This window comes from Chenopodium quinoa, unplaced genomic scaffold, assembly GCF_001683475.1.
Source record: "Chenopodium quinoa cultivar QQ74 unplaced genomic scaffold, ASM168347v1, whole genome shotgun sequence".
Lineage (NCBI taxonomy): Eukaryota > Viridiplantae > Streptophyta > Magnoliopsida > Caryophyllales > Amaranthaceae > Chenopodium > Chenopodium quinoa.
Genome location: NW_018744560.1, coordinates 1405420 through 1431984, shown reverse-complemented (window position 1 = coordinate 1431984; position 26565 = coordinate 1405420). Strand labels below are relative to the sequence as shown.

Genomic DNA, 26565 nt, shown 5'->3' with positions numbered 1-26565 from the left:
AGTTTGGTAAATTTGGTTGATTTCTTCCAAGTAGTAATCTCACTAATATGGTGAATTGGAATCATAGCTGATTAGATTTGGCTTTTAAGTGGTGAATTTGAAATCATGATCTTAATAAATTTTGGTCCATGGATAATCAAGGAATTTTGCATAATGGGCTAGCCAAAAGGCTTTGATTAGTTGGTTTGAAATGGTAAATTATTGATATAAGATTGATCAAATTTTGGGTTTGAGCTCTAACGGATGAAATTAGATTATTGAGTTAGTCTAAATTAAATTTTAGTAAGGATTAAGTTTATTACAATTATAATCATTTATATTTCCTCATTCTTTGACCTGCAATTGTAACGAGAGTTGTCCCATGAAATTGTGGTTAAGCTTGTGAATGTGATAAAGCTTGCAGGTTTTTACTAATGACATCAACTCACGGTGAAAAAGCATGTGTTTAAGGTGATAACCTGCTTAAGTTATATTTTTTTCAAGTGTCGGGGGTTGATGTTTGATTTATTAGCATGTTCAATAAAGAGATAGTAGGTTGTTGTTAATAAGTTGTCGCACATTTGTTGGTATATAGAGTTTAGCTCTAAGATTTACTAGTTGTAAGCTTGTTATGTTTTAGAACATTAGTCATTTAGCTTAAGCTTTATAATTAGTACAGTAGTTTAAAAAGCTAAGTTGTAATTCATTTTTGTAATAATACACTACTTTCGTTTTCTCTCTCCTCTCTTTCTCTCTTCCTTCCACGATACTGATTGAAGCAAGCTACTTCCATGGCTTCTCTTCACTTCCTCCATGACTTTCTTCCACCATAAACGTTTATTTTAACATGGTATCAGAGCGGGAACGATCCTAGTTCCATTTTTCGCACAATTTTGTTCAATTAAAATCCCCAAATTTCTAGGGTTCTTCAAATTTTTCACTCTTTATTGTTCGAATTTGAACAATTAGTCACAAATTGTATAAGGGATGCTTGTTTGACCTTCTGTATTTGTGAGATTTCGACCAATTTCTGGCAAATTTGATCAATTTTTGGTGGTTTTATGGATGTTTCGTTCTTGAAGTTTTTTCGATCGAATTACGGGTTTGCAAGTTTAGGTTATTAGAACTTCATTCTGATTGGTTTGAAGAATTTAGATCGCTCAGATTTCGCTCAAATTTCTGGGATTAGAAATTGGATTGAAGTCTCTGGGTTTTGCCGCCCAAATTACAGTGAAGCAATCAGTGAAGTTTAGTTTCTGGGTTCTTTGTTCTCATTGTTGGGTTTTTCGATATTCTTGTTGGTGAAGTTCGTAGCCACCGCCGTCGTTGCTGTCAAGATTGCTGTTGGTGTTTGCCCTTTCTTTTCTTCGGTGGTGATTGAAGGAAGTTGGGTGTGTTCTGGTTCAATATTACTTCCCATATTCTTGATTGACTTGAGGATTTCTGCTTAATTCTGGTATATTTCTTATATTTTCAATCCTTGTTTGGTGATTGGTATACTGTTTCTTGGTGTATATTGATTGATTGGAGGTGTAGTCAGATTTTGTTGATGTTATTGTGGATATTCTTGTTACTATTGGATTTGAGTTGTTCTTGATTGAATGTTGACTTGAAGTGTGTATTGTGTTTTTGGATGTTGATGATGAATATTGGTTAGTTGAAGTCTGTTGGATTTTTGGGTTAATTGTTGGTTGAGTTTTGAATTGAAGTTTGGGTTGTATTGGTAATTGATATATTTTATGATGTTGATATTGTGCTGATAGTTGATGGGTGATGTTGAGAGTTCTTTGGTTGTTTCCTTCCCAAACACATTCTTTCGTCTCTTTCTTTTTCCCCTTCTTCCTCAAATTGTAAAGTTTGTTCTTTTTGGATTATTAATCAAATTGCCGAGGTTAAATTTCCAGAGAGTTTGATTGATATCCATTCTTTTCTTGCCTTCTTTTGAGGCTTTTCTCTGATGATCCTTAGTGATCTATTTTGACCCATAGTGGTCCTTTTTGCCCATAGTGGCTTGTTAGTTGCCCACAGAGGCTTTGATATGACCCATAGTTGGTCATTTGCCCATAGTGGCTTGTTGATTGCCCATAGTGGCTTATTTGATGATCCATTGAGATCAGTTTTTCAGATCCATAGTTGGTCATTTTGTTTTGCCCATAGTGGCTTTCTTTTGTGATCCATAGTGATCAAATTTTATGACCCAATAGATGGTCATTTTCAAGACCCATAGTGGTCAGTTTTGTTGTGGCCAAAAGGTTAGTTTTGTGATCCTTTGTGATCAGTTTTGGTGAGACCCATTGAGGCTCATTTCTTCAAAGACCCGAAGAGGTCAAATTTTCAGATCCTTTGTGATCACTTTCTTCTCTTTTTCAGTTTCCAAACACATTCTCTTCCAGATTCATTCTCCTCTTATTTTCCATTTACATTGGAACTATAGTGTATGTGTTGTTATATGGGTGGAGATTGGCTTGGTTGATGGTTCATAGGTGTATCGTGAGATTGGTGGTCACACAGTTGGTGTATTTGGAAAGTTTGGTTGTTTATGGCTGGTTTGGAGGATTGATATGGTTTGGTCATCTATTAAATCAATTTGATGGTCTATTGTGATATATGGTGGCGTTTGTATATTGTGGTGATGACGTTGTTTGGTTAGTTCCAAATACGACTGATTTGGAATACATTAGTGTGTTTTGTGGGAGTTGGTACTTGTGCAATTATGGTGATATGAAGGTTGAGGTTTCAGCAAATTTATGGTTTCAGTTGGCATCGATATTGGCATCTCTTCAGCAAAATACATATTCTTGGATGTTGCTTATGAGTTGATGACGATGATTAGCTTCAGTTACATGGGATTGTATACATTGCATCTTTGATTGTGGCTTTGCTTTCTTCCTTGCTTTCTTTGCATTTTATTCCCCTCCTGTTAGCTTCTTCAAACTAAAAATGGTTAACCATTTTCAGTTTGAGGGGGGGTGTTGGTATATAGAGTTTAGCTCTAAGATTTAATAGTTGTAAGCTTGTTATGTTTTAGAACATTAGTCATTTAGCTTAAGCTTTATAATTAGTACAGTAGTATAAAAATCTAAGTTGTAATTCATTTTTGTAATAATACACTACTTTCCTTTTCTCTCTCCTCTCTTTCTCTCTTCCTTCCACGATATTGATTGAAGCAAGCTACTTCCATGGCTTCTCTTCACTTCCTCCATGACTTTCTTCCACCATAAACGTGTATTTTAACAACATTCGATTATTAGTGCTCTGGTGGTTGTAAACAACCATGTGATTAGAGAGATTTTCGCTTTGCCTCTCTTTAAGAATCGTTACTTTGATTGGAGGTTATACTTTTTTCTCTCAACTCATATATGTTTCTATAAATGGAGGGTTATGTTTTTTTTTTAGTATTTTGATCTTTTATTATCTGATTTTGTTGTTTTCGAGTGGTTTATATTGGAATTTATGGTGAACTTTTACATATTTTGAGAATTTTTTTTATTGTTGTTAGTGGTAATATTATGGTGCATTTTGATTTGATTGAATCTACTTTGATATAGATTACTTAGACAGCCAAGAGGTTCGGTTCAGTGTTATGTATCTAAAGGTTGTATTTTGATTGTTTTGAATAATTGAGGTTGAAGGGGGGGTATTTATGTATTAGTCTATTTTGCACCATGTAAATAGTGTTCATGGATTTTTGTATGTGAAAATGGGAAAATATTGTTTCTGCCATGTTTAATAGTGGTAAGAAAAATTCGATCGAGGGAAAGATAGATTCAATCGAGGAATTAATAAGTTCAAAATGCAAGTAGTAAGCTATGGAGGATGAGGCAGAAGAGACATGTTGCTGAATCACTTGTTGTGGCTTTTTGTTGTTGATATTAAGTTTTTTTGTTACAAGAATTAAGCCTTGTTTTTAAATTGTTTTCAATTGTGTATAGGAGGATGATGAGCTGTTCAAGAAACTCGGTCAAGGAAGTTGATGAATGAAGGGGCTAAAGAAATTATCAAGAATATGTTGGATTCACTTTTTATAAAATAAGACAGTTGTTGGTTATGGTTGGTTGTAAATTATTTATATAAGCTCATATATACAGTACTTGTAAATTGTGTAAACAATTTTCTTGTATACTTGTAAATTTTAATAATAAGTTTATATATAATTTATTCTTATTATACTATTTATTCTCCATTTTAGTACAGTAATTATAAAATAATAAATAAATCATCAAAATTTATATTATTAAAAAAAAAAGTTAAAAGAGACATGTTGTCTTTCAAAGCAGGTCTCTTTGATGGCGTCAAAGAGACCTGTTATGTTCAATAACTGGTCTCTTTCCCTTTATGAATATAAAAGGTAACATGCAAAGAGACCTGTTGGCTTACATAACAGGTCTCTTTGGCTCAATTAAAGAAACCTGTTGACTTGAACAGGGTTCTTTATCAAAGAGACCTGTGAGCTAGAGACCTCCTCTAAACAGGTCTCTTACGCCTCTTATAACAGGTCTCTTTGGCCTTTTTTGTAGTAGTGTTCGTCGTTCGCATCCGTCAAACTCCGGATCAGCTCCTCCTGTTTCAACTCTACTGCTTTAATCTTAAACTCACACATATAATTAGCATATTCAGCAGAGTTGAGGTTTTCAAGGGCCCTCCGTTTGGCGTAATTTACCTCTTCCTATTTCCGCCTGAAGGGGCCCCGGAGGCCATCCACTCTCAGCATCACCTGAGAAAAGAGCAGCCGGATTATGATAAGCTTAGTTCAAATAAAGGAAAAGTATTGGGGTTTTGGGATTTTTTACCTCAGCCAGTTGGCCCATTATCCGGTCGAAGTCCACCATATGCAGGTCAGGTATGGAGTTCTTCTCCGACCGGGTAAGGGTTCTCACCATCCGTTTGGCGAAACCCGCAAGATTCGGCTCGTCGGATGTCAGATCTGCACCAAAAGTAGTACTCTGTGAGTAAGAGGCAGCATAGGTGGCACTCATCCGTTGCCGGCTGCTGACTGAACCCTCAGAGGGGTCTACCTTAGTCTTGACTCTCATAAAGTCAAGTGGCCAAGGTATTTCAATCTTTCCCTTACCTTGGGTATCCGGATGGGGCACAGGCTTCTGCTCCTCCCCAGTTGTTGCCGCACCGTCTGCAACATTAGGTGGCTCGCCACCCTTCGATGCCGTCGAGGCATCCAGCGCTTTCTGCTGAGAGCGTTCTGAGCTTTCGCTCAAAATCTTCATCGCAGCAGGCGATTTGCCTCCAGTCGTTGGACGACCGGATTGGGAAGAAGAATGTGTTTGGGGAGGGGGATCCTTCCTAGCGGCCTTTGCAGCCGGAGCTTTCTCCAGATTATCTCCTTACCTTTTGAGAAGCTTGGAGAAGGATCGTGGAATTAAGTATACCCAGCCGACAAATTTTAAAAAAAAATGTATACACATAAAAAGTCAGGCGGTCTTACCCCGTTTTTTTAGAGTCCTTGCCTTCGACGGCTGCCTTCTTGGCGAGTGCAGCCTCTTTGCGCAGCAGCGCCGCCGACTTAGCCGGTGTCTTTGCCGGGTTGACCATTTTCAAGGTGTCGGATCGGCTGCATGAACAGAATTCGAAGTTAGAAGAAATTATGGCAAGTTTGCAATAAAAATAAAAATAACAAACGTTCCGGATGTAAGGTATTCTACCCTTGGGAAACATGGTACTTAGCCCGCAGGCGGACAAGAAGCACTCGTCCTTGAAGAAGTCCGGATAGGGGATCCAGTTCTTGGGAACTATAATGTGAGTCCCATCCCCCATGGGCTCGGTTGTTGTTTCAAAAAATCCCGGCTCTATTATTTTCTCCCGGGCCTTAGTAGATAGCATCGGGAGAGGGCACTTCCTGCCTAGAAGAGCCGGCTCAGTGTTGTACCGGCGCAGTGTCCGGTTATGTCTCAAAGTTGGGGAAGAAATCAAGTAAAACTTGTCTTTCCACTCGGACCATTTGGACACCTTGTCCAAAGTCATCAAATATTGGGGCAAGGTAGTCAGAGTATACCATGCCCTATGGCCGCCTGGGGCCTTGCTCAAATAATGCATGTGAGCGAAGGCAGAGAAGCTTGGATTTATATTCTGGAGCTCGCAGGCGGCGATGTAACTAAGAATATTCACCCATGAATTGGGGGTGAGCTACCAAACCCCTACATCGTACCCCTTTAGGATTTTCCTAATCCCGGGGTGGAGGGGGAACCGGAGGCCGGCTTTAATGACCGCCTCGTAGCAGACGAAGTAATGGTCTGCATTATCAATATCATCACTCTAGGCCATTACAACGTCAGCCGGTGGAACGATGATGTCCCAGCCCCTTCCAAAGGGGTGCTTTTCCTTAAAAGCCCTAAAGCCGCTCTTAAGTAGGGCGATGTTACCTGGCAGCATCCTAGTCCGTTTGGGGTTGGGTAGGTCGGCGACCTTAGGCGGCTGATGATAGTCAGCCGCAAAGTTATCTTGGTCAGAGCTTGAAGATCCGGCCCTTGACCCTTCGCCGGCCTCAGCATCGCCGACTTCATTAGAGGAGGCGGATCCCTCGCCATCTACCTCTCGTACCCCCGAGCTCCCGGAAGTAGAGGGAGCCTCTTCATCAGAACCACTCTCCTCTAAATCCCTCTTTTCCCCGTCCGAAACAACCTCGTCGGCTGGCACTTCTATAGGGCGCCGGCTCCTAGACCTTCTGGCCGTTTGTTTCGTTCTGGCCATTGTGTCCTGCACAAACACAGAGAGGGAGGAATTCGGAGATGAGCATATCGGTTCCGACAGTCCAGAAAAGGCACCCCCTGTTCTAGACTCAGCCGTTCCGGGGGACCGGCTGAGTGTCCTAGGCAGTGCCGAGTGAGTGGATTGAGAACTCATCTATATTTTCTAAAAAACTATGTATACGTGCGGAGAAAGAATTGTATACAAGTTGAAAAAGAGGAAAGCTAAAATGGTACAGGCAGTTACCTTACTTTTACTCTGAAAAATTTGAAAACCGCTACAACCGGTAAACCGGGTGTTGAACTTCTAGCACACGGAAGCTTGAAACTGCTTTGATGTAGACGGAGGCAGAGAATCTCTCTCTAGAATCTCTCTTTTTCTCTCTCTAAAAAGTCAAATGTGAATAAGGTGAAGAAAAAAGGGGAGGTAAACTTCTATTTATAGAAGGTGAAAACGGGGGAAATCCTTGTTTGAAATTCAAATTTTACTACCCGTTACCGTTCACCTTTGATAGGTGGACACGTGTCACAGGCCTCACGTGATATGCACGTGAGCCCTGTAAAAATACTCTAAACACATGGACCAATGAGAGGAGGCCACGTGTCAAGTTCAGGATGGCCCACGTGGCTTAATATCCTCTTGAAACATGGCCCCTTGGATACATCCCTGAAATGGCGGCCTTCAAGGGCCCAAATCCCAAGAAGCGCCGTAAAACGACGCAACCCATTGAAATCTAGGTCAAGTAACCTAGATAGGGGCACGTTCTCCAATGACCCTATAAATAGGGAGATATTTCCCCATTTTGGGGACACATTCAATCATTTATTACACCTACATTATCTCACATCAGAGAAACACCTGAGCTTGGAATCCAAGCAGATCCCCACCTAAATTTCCGCATTCTTTACTCTCTTTCAAGTTACTAACTTGATCGTCGGAGGCGGAGCTCCAACCACCCGGAGCCTCCGTTGTTTTGCAGGTACAACTCAGCCGGATCAAACTTCGTGACGTAACTCTCCCGAGGGACAAAATCACCCAAAACATATCTCAATACAATCGTTAAAGATGTCATCAATTCAAATATAGGTTAGCCTGCAAATTAAAAGTTTTAAAGCAAAGAATTATAAAATACAACATTTTTGGAACATATTGCTTCTTCAACTTATTAGTTACAGCTTGAAAAATAATTCAAAGCTCATGATTTCCACCCATTTGAGATTCGTTTCCACTTCTAAAGTTTCGAAAGATGAAACACCGTCCTACTTCATAACTTCTTCTAACACCATCTTCTCTTTGTTATTCATTTTTTGCTCCCTTTATTCATCTTTAACCATGCATTTGCAAATTCCAAGATTAGCATTGATGCCCTAAAGAAGTTTTCCAAATTATAGAAGTACTATAACGATAAGCTACTTATCGACATCATTTACTTTGATTGTATCTTTTCTTTTCGCTTCAAATTTTTTGTCTTTCTTTTCTTGAAAAGGAAATTATCAAACTCTTTCTTCGTTAGACACTTATAAGAATGTTTTGTAGAATAAGTGGTAGAATTCACATTACTATCGTCATTCTCAATTATCATTGGCCGACTTGCAATCTCATCATCCTTTTTTTTTCTTTTAGATAGAAAGAAGCACGAATATGATTAGGTCTATGATCTCTCAAAACTAAGACCTAATCTATCAAATTGGAAATTTAATTTCTCAAATAAGGTTTATCTGTTGAAGCCTATATATCACATTACCTGCCAAGTGATGTAATACCCCGAATTTTTGAAAAATATTTTCTTAAATATTTGTATTCAATTATAAGCCAAAATTAATTTTAAATTTTAGCGCTAAAAATAAGTATATATTATTTAAGCAATTAATTATTTAAGTATTTTAAAATCAATAATAATAATTAATAATCTTGATCGGTTCATCTTTTATTTTTTCTTAATTATTTTTTATTCAATTATTTGAATTGGGAGCCAAAATTAATTTTAAATTTTAGCGCTAAAAATAAGTATCTAATTATTTGAACAACTAATTATTTAATTATTTTAAACTCAATAACAATAATTAATAATCTTGATCGGTTCATTTTTATTTTTTCTTAATTATTTTTATTCAGTTATTTGAATAAGGAGCCGAAATTAATTTTAAATTTTGGCGTAAAAAATAATTATCTAATTAGTTGAAAAAATAATTATTTAAGTATTTAAAATCAATAATAATAATGAATAATCTTGGTCGGTTCATATTTTATTTTCTAGATTTATGTGGTATGGAATTTATATTAATGATTTACAACTATTTTAGTTTGATATTGTCTAATATATTTTAGCTTGATTTAATTATCAAATCATTTATTTTAAACTATGATTTTCAAAAAATAAATAAATAAATGTTGGTCGTGAGTTTCAACATGGCTTACTTATCTCATGGCTTTATCTTATTTAACCTTAAGTATTAAATCCCCTAGTTTATCTTACTTTCTTTCTTCCCTAACCAAATTAGCACCTATCTTATTTTCACCTCAAATCTTTTTCATTAGATTTTTCAACATGAATTAACCTAGACCAATTTTTACTCCAATTCATTTAACAGACTTAAATTTATCATATTCTTATGGTAATTTAATTCCTCCGTGAACTCTATCTTACTACCCCTTAAACACTATAAATAGACCCTTAATTCCTGTCATTTACTCACAATGAAAAAAAAAATCAAATTATCTCCTCCCTTTAATACCTTAACTCGCATTCTCCTTCTTCCTCTATTCCTTTCTTATTTGCTCAAATAAACACCGCAGTCACACTACCATTTCTACCGTCAACTGCCACCTTTTTGCCGTCTCCCTACTATCTTGCTGCTACCACTCTATTGCTGTCGTGACTTGCTGCTAGAAGATGCAATAGCACCTTCATTATTTCCTAGCTTCAATCTCTTTTTTTGCTGCAAGAATCTTAGCTTTATAAAAAAATTTAAAAAAATTGATACTTTGCTTTCCTTAATAACTTTATCATCGTCGGTATTACTATTAACATTTACTTTACCAATTGTTAACTGTAGACACCTAAAAATGTCTCCCCAAAACCAAACCCGGTGATGAACAACCTTTCACCACCATTATTGGTCGGGTTGAGTATTTAATCTTGAAGTGCTTAAATCCATATTTCCATTTCATAAAAAAACCCAATTCCTATCCCATTTCCCCAAACCATAACTTATTTTCCTCTTTTCGTGCCTTTAAACCCAAAATAATTCATTTTGTGTCCTTTCAAATCATTCATTTCGTGTCCTTTTTATAAAAACATTTATTCCAGTTTATTTTGGTCCATAATCTGGGTCCAATGATTGAATATTTGTATGGGGATTGAAAAGAACTTTCCAACGATATATTATAAGCCCAAATCCGAGTTATAACGAATAAGTTATGACCAAAATATTAAACTAAGCCAAAACCGAACCTAAGCCCACCTTACCTACGACCCAATGATCATGTGGACGGTCCAAATTATTTAATCCCATTCCTAAACTAATTAGGATTAATTATAAGCTTCTATAAGTTTCTAAAATATCTTAATTATCCTTTTTAAAAAGATAAGATTAAAGAGTTTGAAATTGAATAAAATTTTTCTTTTTGAAAATCCTATTTCTATCCGAATTGAAAGACGTTCAAATATAGTTAGATATAATTTTCGTGCCTCACATTATTTATCCAAATTTTATATTTTTGGATATCCCTTGAAATTAACTTTCCAATGATATATTATAATATCAATTCCGAGCTATAACGGAAAAGATATGAATAAAATATCAAACTCTATCCAAAACTGACACCGTCTCACTATTTCGACCCTATATTTTATTCAACAAAATATTTTAACCTGATTCTAATTGGATTAGAAATTAGACTTCAAGAGCTTTCCAACGATATCTTACTTATCTTATTCCAATTTCTGGATCAAAAGATATGATAAAAACAAAAACGCAAAAATTGCAGTCTATCGAGTTTTATTCCGATTTAATTCGGATCTTATCTTGTTTTTTCGACCCTTCTCTATAAATAGAGGTCATATCTCCCCTTTTTTTTAAATCATCAACAAGTTTGATCACAAATTCATTCTCTTCTCCCTCTTTATCCTAAACACTAGCCTCCCCATTCTTTCAATATACCTTCCTTTAAGCACTCCAAGGAGTCCATACGTACAACACCCAAAGTTCTATACTTAAACGAAGGCGTGAAAGGTATAACTAACTGAGGGTTTGGAACAAATCAACTTTAATTTTTATTTAATTTAATTGTTTCAATTTGATTATATTTATTGAAGTTACTAACAATTTATTAATGATGTACCAATTCAAGGAAACGCGGAAAGTGAGTAATTAATCACTTAATTACTCTTATTTTTATTCTTGTTGCTAGTATCATGATTAGGTTTATTATTTGATTTGACTAACGCTATTATTGTTGAATTGCTTCCAGTATTAATGTTGATTTTTATTATATTTGTTGATCACCATATTTCATGTTTAAAGGGAATATGTAATTGAAAATCACGCCTAATAAGATAATTTGGACAACCGGTTTAGGATCCTTTTTAATCTTGTTATTAATTCAAGTGATCACTAATATTTAGAATTATATGTTGCATTGATATTCAACTAATTTATCCTAATAATAGTTTGGAGAAAATTGAATCTTTGTATGCCTTTGAGATCGCAGGAATCACTTTTCACAATAAGAATCGAGTAGAGGCCAATACGGGTGAATGTGACTCCATGACTCACTTCGTATTATCATCCCTGATCCTCCTTTTGTGGTTCCGAACCATATGGAGTTAGTAATCTCATGGATTATGAATGGGGTGTAACCTTCACGGGTCAATCATTGTTGCTTCCGTTGTCCCTTATTCGTGGTTACCTTAAATGATCCGTGAACGGTTTACAAGTTCCTTACAAACTTGTTGGCGGCTCCCTACTTTCCTTGTCTCTAATCGTATTATGTCAATTCCTTCTTCCTATTAGTGCCAAGCATATTCACAACATGCTTTAACGTAGGCGCACTTCGAACGACGCCTACAATTTGGCGACTCCACTTGGGAGGATTCTTGGTTATTTATCGATTTGAGTGATTGGTATTTAATTGAGATGAGTGGATGAGACTTGAAAGATTCTTAAATTTTATTCCTGCAATTTAATTGGCATTGTCACATATGCATATGCAATTTTAGGTTACCTATTTTTCAACAATAGTACGTGTTCTACGTATGTGGCTAGCCCGAGGGATTTAAGCTCTATCAACCCGAAAACGTTCATGACAATAAGGGTTCATCCGAGTTTTTAAATCCACCCAAACCATGGAGTCGAGTTCGATTTCATCACGAACTCGCGGAGCCGCCCGTTGGCATTGACAAGCTAAAGTCGTATCACCCAATCAAAAGTAATTCCTAAATCCTCTAACTAATGCAGATAGGGAAGTAGGGTCGAATCCACAGGGAAACTGGTCTTTCTATTCATAATTAATTATTATAATCTAAATTATTAAGGAACCAAATTATTATTGTAAAAGGAAACTAAACTACTAAGAGTAAAAGTGGGAAGGAATAAAAGTAGGAGGGAAATCAATAAAATAAAAGCCTAGGGCATAGGTTCACCAATAAACAATATTCCAGGGTAAAACATAACAATCAATCATCAATGCATCAATTGATCAGATCATAAAGGGCTTTTGCTACGTATTACAATCACAGGTTAATTTACCGGTATTAAATCTCATCTCTCGAATCTCGACTTAACCATTTATAAATTAACCTGCCTATTGAAACTAGACCTAAACATCAATTCTCATCTCTCGAATCTCGAATCAATATTGTCAAACTCATGCATAAAAGATCAGGCCTAATCTAGTCACAGAACATTAAATCAATCAATAGAAAACTAATTTAGCATTGATAATAAAAAACAATAAATTACCCTTCATATTATTTATGGATTCCCACAAAACCCTAAAGAAAACTACTCACACATAATTAAATATAAAATAAACAAAGCAATTAAAGGAGACATGATAAAAGAAATAAAATAAGTAACTGAGATTAAAGTAGAAGAAATTGTTAGCAAAGTAATCAGAATTAAGGGGTTGAATTAAGAACAAAGTTGTAGAGAGAGAAACTAATCTAAAGCTAAGTAGAGAGAGAAAGTCTAAGAGAAGAAGTACTAAGCAAAAGTATTAAAATCATACTTAAAGAACAATCTAAAATTACTCCTAATTGGAAACTAAGAAATCGCCGAAGATGTCTCCCCAGAAACACGCGCCCGATCGGGAAAAGGGCCGCCCGATCGGGCCCGCCTTTTTTTTTGCACATCTTCTGATAGCCGCGCCCGATCGAGCCAATGCTCACTCGATCGGGCCCGACTTCTCCTTGAAGCTTGGAACTTCGATTGGGCTTACTCCTTAGCCCAATTAAGATATCCACCTAGGGTCTCTAATACTCGGTCCAACGCTCGTATTCCACAAGTTGAGCCCTTAATCACCGACTTGATGACTCTAACCGGCCTTGGGCTTTAAAAATGGCCGTGCTCCTCCAATTTCCGTAGTTGCTACATGAAAACCCGGGAAAATGCTCCAAAAGTGCAATTTCCTACAAAACTCAACCAAAACTACGAAAACACTAGAAAACACTAGAAAACACCAATTAGTAATAAAAGTGGCTCTAAAGAGATAAAAACACTACTAATTATGACCAAGAGACGGGGGTAAAATACTATATAAATTAGACACATCAAACTCCCCCAAGCCAAACCTTTGCTTGTCCCTAAGCAAAGAGCTCATCAATGAACATATAAAATATGCCTCACCCCAAGGAATCAAAATCAAGCACAAACGATTCAAGGCAAATCTAATAAACATGCTTCAATGTCAATCAATCTCATTCATCTAATCACTCTTCCTCACCAACAATTGTCAAGTAGAGAAAACCACATGAGCATATAGAATTCAAGACTAGTGCTCACACACTCAACTCTCATTTATATATGTGGCGAGTAAAAGATGTACTCGATCGCTCTCCATCCCAACCCCTTTAATGTGAACAATTCCCTCCCAACTCACACTCTCGTGTGTTTAAAAAGATATACACTCAACCTACTAGTCGACTCGAAATATGTCAGATCATAACTTGCATTGATAAACAACACTTTTACATTCATACAACTCTATGCACAACGGTCGGAAGGTCTTTAAAGCTTGTAATGTAAGGCTAGGGTAAAGGGTAGGAAACATTTAGGAAAATGTGGGAGAAAATTCATGCTTAAGGGAGACATATCCTAACAAAACCCAAGGTCAAAATAAACAATGACCAAATCATCTCCAATCATAACTGAACTTCACAAAAGTTCACCAAACAATCTCATACATAACAACAATCCCAACACTTACACATTCACTCACAAAAATATGATAATAAAGAATTAGAGTGAAATAAAACAAACTTTGAACTCATTCTTTTTTTTTCTTGAGCAACCTTCACATAGAAAATTTGAATATTTGAAACAATTTTTTTTTTTCTCTTTCTTTTCTTTTTATCTCACATTGGAAATTTTTTTCATTCTTGATCAACAAACTATCAACATTTTTTCCAACCACAAAATCAAAAGAACAAACACTCTTCTTTTATTCCCACATTGTGCAATTGATATGCACACCACAATTCCCTCACCTCACCAACTAATAGCTCCCCCAAGCCAAGCTTGATACTAGTAACCAATGGGGCTCATATAGGCTTGTAATGTGGCTAAATAATTAATAAAAGGACAAAACCAACAACATGGGTAGCAAGAAGGGAACAAATGTATCTAATATCGTCTGAAGGCTACCTAAAAGAACAAATGCCTTCGTCCTCCTCAATGTGCATAATATTGAGCCATACAAACATTACTCATAGTTGAAAACCAATACTAAAATTTATTGACATACCAAGAACTATCACACAATTCCTTATTAATCAACTAGTCAAGCACTATATTCACAAATAGTTGGGAAAAATTGACGTATGTTTAGGCATCCGAACAATCAAACTTCAAATCATGATCAACAAATTCATAATGCTCATTATAATAGACCAAGAATCAAAACAATAATTTTCAAGTATGGGGCACAGGGAGGCATGATTTACAATTCATTGGAATGTATTTTTGATTTTTTTATTTTTCAATTTTTTTTTGTATTTTTCATAAAAGAAAGCAATAAAAACTACACTAGAAAGCAATTAAATAGAGAAAAGAGAGAAAGAGTTACCATATGTACAAGATCATCTTCCCCCAAGCCAAATCAAACAATGCCCTCATTGACTTGGGGGTGTAGCTAGAAGTAGCTACTCCTCATCATCATCCTCATCCATCCTCGAGTAGCCACCTCCATGGCTAGAGTCGGCACCTCCATGTCTCGTACCAACGCCACCATAACCCGAACCACCTGCAAAGTAGTTAGGGTCCAAATTCCCCCCAATTCCACCAAAAGGAACATCGGCCCCTTAACCATGGACCGAAGAATAGTCCATATAACTACCATAGGCATTGGGGTTCGAATAGCCTCCTTGGGGGTATTGAAACCAATCGGGAACAAGAGCCTCGGGGGGAATAGCCCTCAGCGTGCATAGTCATCGTACATGGGGTATAAACCTCTCCCTAGGTTTCTCTCCACATACGCAACCCTTCTATATAGAGAACCTACTCTAGTGTCCAGGTTTTGCACCAAACCCTCTACTCGTCCTTGTCCCCACTCAATCCTATCGAGTTGGCTCCTAAAGGCCAAAAAGTCATATGGGGCATGAGGGTCAATGTTATAATCAACGGAAGAGGTAGGGATGCCATGTGTGTAGGGTTGGGGTGGTGGTTGGAATTGAGGTTGTGGGTGGGGTGGTGTATGATGAGCCGCTTGAGCCTCACCTTGACCATCTAACTCAAAAGTGTAGGAAGGCTTACCATTCTCAAATTTAGTCAAGGTGGGGTTGGGTATCTTAAAGGCTTGGTCTCTCCTACCCGACTCTCGGTGGATTATCCACCATGTCTCACCACCCATGGGTTGGATCCAGTTAAGGCCTTCTAGGTAATCAAGATCCATAAGGGTAGAACTCTATACTTTCCTATGGTCGGTCGGGGTGAAACCTAGATGTTTGACCGCAATGTGGGTAACCAACCCACCAAAATAGATAGGTGCCTTAGACCTACCCCCATCGGCCGCATTGGCCGCCCTTTGGATGTGTTGGTCTATCCTATGCGGTATGTTTAATTTTTCGGCGCTAGGAATCATATAGGAGGCCAACAACTCTAGCTCATCCCTCCTTACATTAGCCGGTTCATGCCTCCTAAAGATGGTGAGGCCAACAAACCGTTGCCAAAATTTTGTCACGGGATGTTGAATCCAAGTTCCCTTAGCATGTTGGAGGTTAGTTAAACCCTCCCCTGTGAGTTTTTTATAGACCACGACAATATGGTCTTGGGAAGGTTCAATGGGTTTATCCGATTTTAGCTCAAACAATTTACCAAATTTTTTCAAAGTCATTCGCACATCATTGTTAAGCAATCGAAATTGAACATGAGTAATCAAAACATTAGATTTAATCACATTAAAACTAGAAATAAATTACAAAGTCAAATAATCATAAGTGTCATAATGCATTTGAAAAAAGCCACTCATTCCAATACCCTTGAACAATTTTTCTATCGGTTTATCAATTCCAAATCTAGACAATGTAGGATGATGTACAAAGCGAGTAGAAATTACCTGCCTCTGAATGAGGTTAAGCATCCTAGCCCGTTGTTCGGTTGAGGTGATCACCACCTCGCTCCACCCCGGAATTTGGAGTTCCAGGTCAACCATTGGTTGTTGTTGTTGCCTCAAACTTTCACCCCTTTGTTTCCTAGATCTCTTGGAAGCCATTGGAGTAGGAATTTGATGAATTTGAAGCTTTCTCTCTCTTTGGGTTTTCACAAATATTGAGAGAAAGTGGGAAAAATTGTATGGAGAATGTAGAGGAAGGTGAGAGGATGAAGATTATGTGAAAATTTATGGGTTTTGATGGGAGAATTTGAGGGGATCTTGAGCAGAAAGTGAGTTTGAAGGTATGAAAAAGAAGTTATGTAAGTCGGCCTAATTTAGGCGCGCCCGATCGGGCAGAATTACGTGATTCTGGAAGTTGCTTTGCGTGCCCGATTGGGCGACCTCCGCCCGATTGGGCGCGAACTTGAAGTAATTTTTGCCATAACACTCGCCCGATCGGGCGAGATTCGCCCGACATTTCTTTTTCCTTTACTCGATTTCTCCAAAATTGCTCCCGATCGAGCGAATTTTCCTTGAATTTCCTTCCTCACTTGCGCGCCCGACCGGGCAAGCCTCGCCTGATCGGGCGAGTTAAAGCATCGAAATTTCTTCACTTGCGCGCCCGATCAGGACTCTTTGCCCGATCGAGCTAATTTTTGCTCGATTTCAAGCGTCACTTGCACGCCCGATTGGGCCCGTGCCCAGCTCGGAGTACACAAATTCTTCTACTTTTTCTCTTTAAATCTCCTTACTTGTTAAATCAATACCTGTACAAAAACACTTTGGAAAGGTAAAATTGCGCTCTCCTCACCTCTCTAAATAAAATAAAATAAAATAAAATAAAGGAAAGGAAAAGCTAGTCTAGAAAGCAAGAAATACAGGTTGCCTCCCGCAAAGCGCTGGTTTATCTAGGTCCCGCACGACCTTCTTACCAAGTTTAAAAATTAGGACCCATGGCCTACCACTTGTTCGGGTGGTTTCTTACCCGGTCGAGCGGTGATTAGACCACGATGTGGCTTCCTGACATACCCTGTGGGACGCCAATTAGGTGGATCCTCCGTGACTTGAACTGGGGGTTCTTTACTATCACACACTAGAGACCAATTTTCGACCGAAAGTTGCTTCATATTATCACTAGATTGAGCAATTGCAACTCGATCTGGCGGAAAACTTACTGTAGGCTCAATTTCCACAACTTGCTTGTTTATTTCCACCTTCTCATCTTCAAAGCCAAGACCGACAGTGTAGAGGGCTCTTTCTATTGCACCTTCCTTTTGCCATTTGTTTATTTCATCTGCAGAAGATGCAACACAAGATACCGCCTCCAAGGGATATTTTACAAGAGCTTGGGGCTTGTTAGAATAATTATGAACCACATTAACACTAAAACACTTCTCCTCTTTCATGGGGCTTTTAGGGGTATTTTTCAGATTAAAAGTGATTTTATCATCCCCTACTGATAGCGTCAATTTGCCACATTTCACATCTATAATTGCTCCTGCAGTATTAAGGAATGGTCTACCCAAAATAATTGGGGTTTGCATATCCTCATCCATATCAAGAACAAAAAAATCGACAGGTATATAAAATTTACCTACTTTAACAGGGACATCCTCTAAAACACGTAAGGGATATTTAAAAGAACAGTTGGCCATTTGTAGAGTAATATTAATAGCTTTTAATTTACCCAAGTTTAACTTGGAACACACAGACAATGACATGACACTAACGCTGGCACCCAAATCACATAATGCATTACCAATCATTAGATTGCCAATATGACAAGGGATAGAAAAACTACCCGGATCTTTCAGTTTAGGTGGAGATTAATTTTGAAGTACGGCACTACATTCTGCAGTGAAAGAGACTGTCTCTACCTCACTTATAGACCTTTTCTAGTCAATATTTCCTTCATGAATTTTGCATATGCAGGAATTTGTGTAATTAATTCAGTGAAGGGAACTGTTACCTGCAAATCTTTAACCATCTTCAGAAATTTACCAGACTGCTTATCCAAATTTGTTTTCAAGTGACGATTGGGGAATGGAAGTTTGATAACTGGCTTTGGAGCATTACTGTTCTTATCTAGAGGTGCTACCTTCCCTGGAGTCGTACCCTGCAATGTATTATCAGAAATATTAGTACTACTCTTAAGCCCTGCAGGGCTATTAGCTACATTGTCAGGTTTAATGGAATCAAGATTAGCATTATTCATTAAAACATGTTCATCATCTCTGGGCATAAGGGGCCCATCATAGTGTGAACCACTCCTTAAAGTAATTGCAAAAGCTTGATCCGTAGGCCTGGTTGGCTATGCTGGCAAGTGTCGACACCCATTTGTGTCTCCCCAAAATCAAACCCAGTGATGAATACCTTTCACGTCATTTGATTGTCGAACGAAGCAAAAGTGTGAAAAGTCTAGTGATGAGGATGTTTTTATTAAAATATCTCTTCTTTCTGTTTTTGAAAATATTTCTTTTCTTACCCTATTTTTGAAAAAAGTGCATTCCAGTTTAGTTTGATCCATGATATGGGTCCAATAATAGTGTATCTGTATGGGGCTTTAAAAGACCTTTCCAACGATATATTATAAGCCCAAGAGGAGACGGAGCTCCGGCGACTTCAAGCGACAGCAACAACACCAACGAACAGCAGCAAATAGCAGCAAAAATAAAAAAAATAAAAAAAGAAGAGAGAGAAAGAAAACAGAACCGCCGTGACACGGTGATGCAAGCCGCCTGACGGGAACAAACACCGAGCGCCGGTGAGATGCAGCCGATACACGGCAAACCGAGAAAAAGAAAAAAAAAATTCGAGCTTTTGGGTGAAAATCGGACGAGAAAGAGGATGAGCCAAAATGAGAAAAATGTTTGATATTTAAAACATAAAAATCCCGTGCAACGGACCCCGTTCCCACGTAACGGTCAGATTTTTCTGTGGTGCACAAACTTTGACCGGTCAAAGATGCCATTTGACTTTTTTTCAGCCACTAGATTCCCGCGCCACGGGATCCCCTTGTCGTGTCACGGGAAGTAGCTCCGCGTGACGGGGATCTGTACCGTGTCACGGGAATAATTTATCGTGACACGGTGGCTTTGCACAATTATTTGCGAATATTCCTGACATTTTGACTAAGGTTGCACGATTTTTTGCATAAATTGGACAGTTATTTTTTGCTGGAATTACGCAGAAAATTGTAATTGATACTTAAAGGGGACTAAAATTACCATTTTACCCCTAGCAAGCATCAAAGTCTATTTTTCTACATTTTAAGAACCTAATATGGTCGGATAATCGACTTAAAGGAGTGAATCATCTGTGGCCCACGTTCGGGGATAATCGAACCATCATACACTTACAAATTTCAGCAATCGTCGGCTTTCCTCAAGCATGGAAAGCGTTATCGGTGGATTTTTCTTCAAGTATAGAAAACCGCCAAGTCGGCTTTCCTCAAGCATGGAAAGCGTTATCGGTGGATTTTTCTTCAAGTATAGAAAACCGCCAAATTCCTTTGTCGGCTTTCCTCAAGCATGGAAAGCATTATCGGTGGATTTTTCTTCAAGTATAGAAAACCGCCAAATCCCTTTGTCGGCTTTCCTGAAGCATGGAAGGCATTATCGGTGGACTTCTTCCAGCATAGAATGACACCAAATTTGTTCGTCGACTTTCCTCGGTCATGGAAAGTATTATCCGGTAGCTTTCTTCAAGCTTAGAAAGCTACCAAGCTCTTCAGTCGGCTTTCCTCAAGCATGGAAAGCGTTTCAACAAATGTCACTCGGTGGATTCCTTCGAGCATAGGAAGCTACCAAACTCATTTGTCACCGATACACTGGTGCCAGATACGTATTTTATCCCTTTACTCTTTTATCTGTGGAATTAACATTTTTTTGCAGGTATCGGCGTATACAGAGTGATTTAGGATCGCAGAACGTCTTAAATCATTCTCCGTCCCTATCGGCTACTTTGACTATCGTTTTCGAAACTAACGTTTCTACAAACTCAAACCCGATGATGAACAACCTTTCACCGCCATTATTGGTCGGATTCAATATTTAATCCCGAGAGTGCTTAAAAAATGTATTTGATTAAATTCATATTTTTGAACAGTCCATGGATTAGTCTTGATGTTTGGTAAAAGCATAGTTTTAATTTCAGCCCAAACTTATTATTTAATTTTAGCCCAAACCTTTTTTATTTTATTGTTTTATTATTTGTTTTTGGCCAAAACCTTTTATTTATTTTTATTTACTTATTTTCTTATTTTAGACCAAATAATAATAAGTCAAAAAAGGCCCAAAATTATCAACCGGCACTTAAAATACCGAATGAAACTAGGGTTAAAAAATGTATTTAGACGGAAAAAATAGACTGGAAATTCTCGCGCCACGGCAGACTGCCACCGTGTCACGGGAATCCTTCCCGTCTGACGGTGGGATTTCCCGTGACACGGGAGGTCTGCTGTGACATGGGACATTCCGTGTCTTTTCTGCGTAAACCCTTAACGTGTTTTCTTTCCCGTTTTCTGAAAATTTCCCGCGTCACGCCAAAAATGTACCGTGTCACGGGAAAGTGTGCCGTCTGACGGTTGGACTTCCCGTGTCACGGTACAGTTTTCCGTTTCACGGGATATATTTTTTTAGGGTTTTTCTCATTTTAGGGTTCCGTGTGCTCCCTCAGCACATTTTCCCTATAAATACCCCCTCATTTCTGATGTACGGGGCACCGAGTAATTCTCTGATTTATTTTTCTCTCTTCTATGCTTTAGCCTAAACACTAGCCTACCCTTTTCTACTTCAAAATTCCGTCTTCAAGTACTCAAAGGAGTCCATACTTTACTCGTGGTTCTGTCCTTAAGCCAAGGCATGAAAGGTAGAACTGTTTGAGGGTTTGGCCCCAAATCAACTCTACTTTATTTAATTTAATTTAATCATCGTTTTATTATTTCCTTGAAGTTACTAACTCGTTTATTATTTTGTAGTCGCAAACAAACAGAATCAAAGTAAGGATCATGTTCTTTTTATTTCTATTATTTTTCTAACGATTTTATGTTATTGGAATTGTGATTAAATTGCTTCCAATATTAATGTTTGTTCTATTATTATTATGATCACCATATTGCATGTTAAAGGGAATATGTAATTGAAAATCACGCCTAATAAGATAATTTGGACAACCAGTTTAGGATCCTTTTTAATCTTTTATTAATTGAAGTGATCACCAATATTTTAGAATAATGTGTGCATTAATATTCAACCAATTTAGTTAAATAATAGTTTTGAGCAAATTGAATATTTTGTTTGTATGCCTTTGAGATCACAGGAATGCTTTTCACTATAAGAATCGAGTAGAGGCCAATACAGGCGAATATGACTCCATGAATCACTTCGTACAATCATCCCCGATCCTCCTTTCGTGGTTCCGAACCATATGGAGTTAGTAATCTCATGGATTATGAATGGGGTGTAACCTTCTACGGGTCAATCGTTGTTGCCTTTGTTGTCCCTTATTCGTGGTTGCCTTTTTATGATCCGTGAATGGTTTACAAGTTCCACAAAAACTTGTTGGCGGCTCCCTACTTTCCTTGTCCCTAATCTTATACGTCAATTCCCACTTCCTATGAGTGCCAAGCATATTCACCACATGCTTTTTACGTAGGCGCACTTTGAGCGACGCCTACAATTTGGTGACTCCACTAGGGAGGATTCTTGTATTTATCGATTTGAGTGATCGATATTTAATTAAGATGAGTGGATGAGACTTGAAAGATTCTTGAAAAAATATTCCTATGATTAATTTGGCATTTTTTGCATCTGCATAGACGTTTTAACGTCGCATTCAGGTCTGTCCCGTAGGAAAAATTGGATAACTTGATTGCGCGCGAAGGAAAACAGGGCAATAGTCAGATCTTCTGACTGCCGTGCCACGGCAAAATCTGCCGTGTCACGGCAGTCCTAAAATCAGTCTGGTGGCTTATTTTCTTTCCGCACAGTCGACTTCCTTCGATTTTTCTGAAAAAACGTATGTGTTCTACATGCGTCTTAGCCCCGGGGGATTTAAGCTCTATCGACCCAAAAACGCTCATGGCAATAAGGGTTCATCTGAGTTATTAAATCCACCCAAACCATGGAGTCGAGTTCGATTTCATCACGAACTCGCGGAGCCGCCCATTGGCATACACCCTCAAGGGAGGCTGCCTTCTAACGCGTCCAAACTCTTAACCATGGTACCCTTTCGACACCCAAAGCTTGACCAATAGTTGAACATAGATCTTGACTCTAGGTTGCGAACTTTTTTTACATCATCGTGCCTAAATGTTATATGGTTGTTTGGTGCTAACCTTCATGTGTTTGCTCTTTTGTTTATCCCATGACCGAGGGTTTTTATTCTCACATAGTAATTAGTACGGACCTAAAATCGGTTAAAATCTGAAAAAAAAATCACAAAACGGACCAGGAACTGCGCACCGTGTCACGGCATGTTCTGCCGCGCCACGGTGAACAGTGTCGTGACACGGGGATTTCTACCGTCTGACGGTAGACTGCACCGTGTCACGAAAGTCTGCACCGTGACACGGTGCCCAGGAAAGTGTCCTGTCAGTCTTTTTTCGATTTTTGTGCGAATGTTGTGTCCAGTTTTGTGTCATGTCTAGCTATACGGTCAAAACATGCGTCTATAACCTCACTAAATCACTCACATATCGTGTTCACACGCTTTTTTCTTTAAGTCGTGCACCACTTTTTGACCGTATTTTAGGGAAGTCTTGTTTTTGTGTCGTTTTTTTTTCGGAGTAAGTCGGATGGTATCCTCCCATATGTTTTTTTTTAAAAAAATAAAATAACAAGTAGAGTTTCAAAATTATAGATTTTAAAAAAAAAATCTTTTTTTTTCTTTTTAATCCGGATGGGTTAAGGTTAAGTTTGGTCATTAAAGGTGTGTTTGTTTCGGTGTCACAGCACTTGGTCAAGAAGCAGGGGTAGATTGTTACGGTTCGAGTCCATACCTCAACAACCTCTTATACCAAAGAGGCGTACAAGGAAACCACCTCAATCATCTCTACAAGATCCATCTCCAGTCTACTTTCAACCAATGGCCACTAAGGAAGACATCGAGAACCTCAACAGGACGATAGAAAGATTGTCTAACATGATGCAGACACTCACCACTAGAGTCAACACTATAGAACAAGACAATCAAAACAATGTCACTACTGCTGCAATGGACAAGATTAAGGAACAGATGAGCAAGATTTTTGAAGAGTTCACTTATGTGGAACAGCCTGTCACCTCTTTGTCCATAAGAGACAAGCTTCCTGAGAAGTTTTCCACTGCTGACATCCCCAAATTCAAGCCTACTGATAATCCGCTTTTCCATTTGAAGGCTTTTTATGCAACTATGGCTCTTAAGGGAGTAGATGTGACACTCTTCCCTACGGTGTTCCCTCTTTCCTTAGAGCATGCCTGTCAACAGTGGTTCTATTCTTTGGAATCCAAACATGTCGCGACCTGGGAGGATGTTGCTGAAAGCTTTATGAATCGTTACTAGTGTAACATCCAGGCCAAGACTTCTGAACGTGAACTCTCCATTCTCAAACAGAAAGAGAATGAAGGCTTCACCACTTACTTAAGCAGGTGGAGGGAAACAGCTGCACTCCTGGTGGATCCCCTCAAGGAGAAAGAAATGGTTCGCTTGTTCATTGTCAATCTGACTCATAAGTACAAGCAACACCTGAAGTTTCTACCACTGAGTACCTTTGAAGCTGTATACGATATTGGAATCAATATCGAGGATGAACTAATGAGGTCTGTTGGTAGCAACAATAATAACAACACTTGGAAAAACAAGAAGAACGACACTCCTTCTTCTTCGTCTTCTAAGCCCAATAATGCTACCAACAATATCAATATCAATGAGGTGCTGGCCCTTAATGCTCCTCCTCAAAGATTCCAAAGGCAAAGGAGGGATCATGCAGTGTCTTGTGCTGGGATGGTGGGTATTAAACATCGGCACAACGTTGTTCGTGACACCCTTGTTTCTGCGAGAAAGGAGGTTAACGTTGGGTTGACTGGAGGGAACGACAGGGCTCTTTGACTAGCAAGTGTGTTGCTTTATTCTTGGGATAGAGGCCTTGATGTATGTGTTTACGTGATGGGATCTTCACCTTTGACACAATCGGGGTTGTCTGTTTCCGTTCCTGGTCATGTTGTGTCGGCGACGGCGGCTCAGCGGAAGTAGAACAAGTATGGGTCGCGTTGCAGGGCTATTGGCTATGGTTTTCTTCTTTTCTCCTTTTCTTCGTTAGGGGAATTTCTCGTAGGGGTAAATGTAACACCCTAGAAATTCCTTTCTTTAAAAATACATGTTTTTCCCTGTTTAAAACTTTAAATAGGAATATCTAAGATATTACCGCCACTGGAAAACGGCTAAGAAAATTATCAAAGACACACAGCGGAAGACTATCTTTAAAAACATTCAAAACCAGTCAACTTAAAAAGTCAACTAAACGAAATTAAAGTAAAGTCAAACCCAAGGCAAACGAAGTAAAATAAAATCAACCTACAACTTGAAACCATTGTAGGCCCTTATTAAAACCAATTAAATATGTAAAACCTTTGCGTTAGTCTCATGAGTATCCATAATATAATCAATAAAGCAACAAATCACATCACAGTCTTATGGAAACTAAGCATGATTCGCTCTTCACTCAAGCCCATCATGAATATGCTTCATCACCTGAAAAAATCCTCTCTACTTGTCCCCACTACTCGCCATTAGAAACGGGTCGTCATGGGGCCAAAGTAAAGACAAGGCCAACAAACACACAAACACACACCATCAGCAAAGCTGAGTACATAAGCATAATTAACACACTAACATGCACTTACCTATCAACACACAACTTACCTTGTTGCATCTATTTTTTCAATCATACAACATCCAACAAAACTTCTCAACTAACAACTACATAATTTATTTAGCATTGATTACGCATCGAACGGGTTTCCAACTCAACCTCCCCCAAATTAATTGAGGTTACTGGCACGGGAGCTAACCGTGCTAGCATCAAAACCACACATAGGTGGCGGAATTCCTACGTATAATAAATAAAAGGAATGTACAACGTCCTGTAATTCAGTAGAAGTTATGGTTAAATATAAAACCCCATAACTCCCCCCATATGTTCATACTCAAGGTGTATATGTTCCAAGAGTTTTGGTGCGTAATCTCTTTCACTTTACGTTATTTACCGATTATTAAACTTGGTGATGACTCTCAAACCATAATCATTCAATCAACAATAATTATTCAATCAACCAAATATACCAATATAATTCTTGAATAATTAGTGACCACATAATATTTAATGTTGGAACCCTTTTTAATTCTACCTCAGTGTCAAAGACACCTTAAACGCATAAAGCGCCACAAATCCTATCCCTCGGTGTTAGAAACATCTTAAGTGCACTAAGGCACCAAAATATAATTTATTCCTCGTGTACATAGACACTTATATAGCTCTTTTCCCATGCTTATAGCATCAATAAAAATTATATGAACCATAATAAAATTCCTTTTCAATATTCCAATCCAAATTAAACATGTAGTTTAATTAAATATGCATTTCAACATGCCATAAATAAAAGTGTGGTTCATACAAACACGCCAAAATATAATTTTCCACTCCATAATCCATCATAAATAAATCATGCTTTCCAATTTAATCACCAATATCAATAATCCACAATTTCCAATCATAATCTTAGCATGACACTACTTGGGATTAATTTAAATCAAGTCTAGCATGATACTTGTAGACATCTAAAAATGTCTCCCCAAAACCAAACCCGATGATGAACAACCTTTCACCGCCACTATTGGTCGGGTTTAGTATTTAATCCCGAGAGTTCTTAAAAAATCGTATTTTATTAAATTCATATTTTTGAACAGTCCATGGATTAGTCTTGATGTTTGGTAAAAGCATAGTTTTAATTTCAGCCCAAACTTATTAATCAGTAGCCCAAACCTTTTTTATTTTATTGTTTTATTATTTATTTTTGGCCCAAACCCTTTATTTATTTT

General features: G+C 38.0%; 1 long non-coding RNA gene across 1 annotated transcript; it reads left to right on the top strand.

The window, feature by feature from the left end:
• Window positions 1–623: 623 nt before the first annotated feature.
• Window positions 624–4151, top strand: LOC110699061. The gene is made up of 2 exons (XR_002506840.1): window positions 624–1435; window positions 3912–4151. It is a non-coding gene; the product is annotated as an uncharacterized LOC110699061 (long non-coding RNA).
• Window positions 4152–26565: the final 22414 nt, after the last annotated feature.